Here is a 2318-nt window from a genome sequence, read left to right on the forward strand (position 1 = left end):
CTACCACCATTACAGGTATTAGTGTTTTCCATGAGTTCTGTGAGTCATTCTGGGAATAGTGGAAGCTAGCTGGTTAAAAATGAGGAGGGCACTAAGGACCCCGAGCGTACAACTGGCAGCTGATGTCTTAGACAGATTTGACAGTCTGAAGGATTATGTCCTTCACCTTGAGATCTGACCTAATTTATGGTGGTTAAGGCCAGGGAAAGAAAGGCTTCAGGGACAGTTGATGGGCAGTTGAACTGGAATAGGATGCATTGATTTGAGACTGATTTGATTATGACACTTGGTGTCAGCATAGTAGAATAAGATTTTCCACATAATGTATACAAGTTTTCCTAAATGGAAGCATATTAAACCATGGCCTGCAGTATAGTACAGTAGTTAAGAGTTAGACTTCCTAGGTTAAATGCCAGCTATGTTGCTGTAGTTAAATGCCATCAAGTTAGTTCTGACTCATTGCAACCCTGTATTGGGCTTACAAGGAGCAGCTGGTGGGTTTGAACTGCCGACATTGTGGTTCACAGTCCAGTGCTGATCCTATGGTGCCATACCAGGAGTACAGGAAAGCAGCAGCAGAAATCTCAGCTATACATACATTAAATGTGTGGTCACTATCCAAATTAGTTCACCTCTCACTACCTCAGTTTATCTACTTGACAAATGCAAATTCCCACTACAGTTATTAAGTAGAGTAAACAAAATTAGTATTTGTGAAGCTCTGAGAATTGTGTTTGGAACATTATAAGAATCAAGAGGGGAAGGAAGGAAAAGACCTACACATACGTTGTCTTTAACATAGTATTCTGGAGTTTATTCCTGATTGCTGGATATAGCATTCCATTGTAGGTACAAATCACTGAGCATTTAGCTAGTCCTCTACTAAGCATGGACCAAGAGACAGTTGTTCGAACAGAACATGGGAACACTGGATGGTTTAAAATTAAGAAAGGAGTGTGACAGGGTTGTATCCTTTCACCATACTTATTCAACCTGTATGCTGAGCAAATCATCTGAGAAGCTAGGTTATATGAAGAAAAACATGGCATCAGAATTGAAGGAAGACTCATTAACAACCTGTGATATACAGATGATACAAACTTGCTTGCTGAAAGTGAAGAGGACTTAAAATATTTGCTGATGAAGATCAAAGACCACAGCCTTCGGTATGGATTGCAATGCATCTCAGTGTAAAGAAAACAAAAATTCTCACCACTGGACCAATAAACAACATTCTTATCAATGGAGAAAAGACTGAAATTGTCAATGACTTCATTCTTCTTGGATCAACTATCAGCACTCATGGAAGTAGTAGGCAAGAAATCAAACAATGTATTGCATTAGGCAAATCTACTGCACAAGACCTTTTTTTTTTAATCAGTCCTGTGTCTTTATTAAAGAAAGTTAGAACTAGACCAGACCTGGCAGCCAAAAGAAGGATATTGGCTGGGAAGAAGCAGTGGGCTCAGGCCTTGTGGAGTCAAGAGTAGACTGATGGCCTCGGAGAGGCCCAGGGGCCCACATCCTGGCAGCAGCTATGGAAGTGTCCAAAGTTAAGCTTTCAGGCACTGTGACTATCAACTGGTTTTGTAGGGGGTGCAGGGTGGGGTGGGCTGGCCTGGGATCTCCTTGAGGATCCTCTTGCCCTGTCTACCTAGATCATCCACTGGTCCTGATCCTGTTCGTTGCCTTCCATGTCCACCTCATTGACCTCTCCATCATCGGGTGATTCATTGTAGTCATTCATTTCATACATGTTCTGAATATCCTCATCATCCTGTGAGTCCTCCTCACTATCTTCATCATCTTCTTCCTCCTCATCATCATAGTGCTCTGAGACTGGCTTGCCAATAGGTACCAGGTTGTTGTCTTTTTCTGCGATGCTCTGGAGCCATGCCTGATGCTGCTGTTCCTGCTGTTGCAGTTCTGTCTCCTTCACACAGAGTCGATCCAAATTAAACCAAAGTGTCTCCATCACACAAGGAAAGAGTGAGGGAAACAAAGTAGACATGGCTCCTCCCAGAAGACTATACTGAGAGAACAGAGACCATTTCTCCTAAAGCCCAAAATATTGCCGAAGAGACACCACCCTTTCTTTCAGGTGTCTTTCATAATCAGCACAAGACCTTTTTAAAGTGTTGAAGAACAAAGATGTTAGCTTGAGGACTGAGGTGCAATTGACCCAAGCCGTGGTATTTTCAATAACCTCGTATGGATGCACGAGCTGGACAGTGAATAAGGAAGACCGTAGAAGAATTGATGCCTTTGAGTTATGGTGTTGGAGGAGAATATTGAAAGTGCCATGGGCTGCCAAAAGA

The 2318-nt window shown here is 42.5% G+C and overlaps 1 pseudogene; it reads right to left on the bottom strand.

The window, feature by feature from the left end:
* Positions 1–1654: 1654 nt before the first annotated feature.
* Positions 1655–2011, bottom strand: LOC102833464 (annotated as a pseudogene).
* Positions 2012–2318: the final 307 nt, after the last annotated feature.

The sequence above is a fragment of the Chrysochloris asiatica genome, unplaced genomic scaffold (assembly GCF_000296735.1).
Source record: "Chrysochloris asiatica unplaced genomic scaffold, ChrAsi1.0 scaffold00012, whole genome shotgun sequence".
NCBI classification, from domain to species: Eukaryota; Metazoa; Chordata; class Mammalia; order Afrosoricida; family Chrysochloridae; genus Chrysochloris; species Chrysochloris asiatica.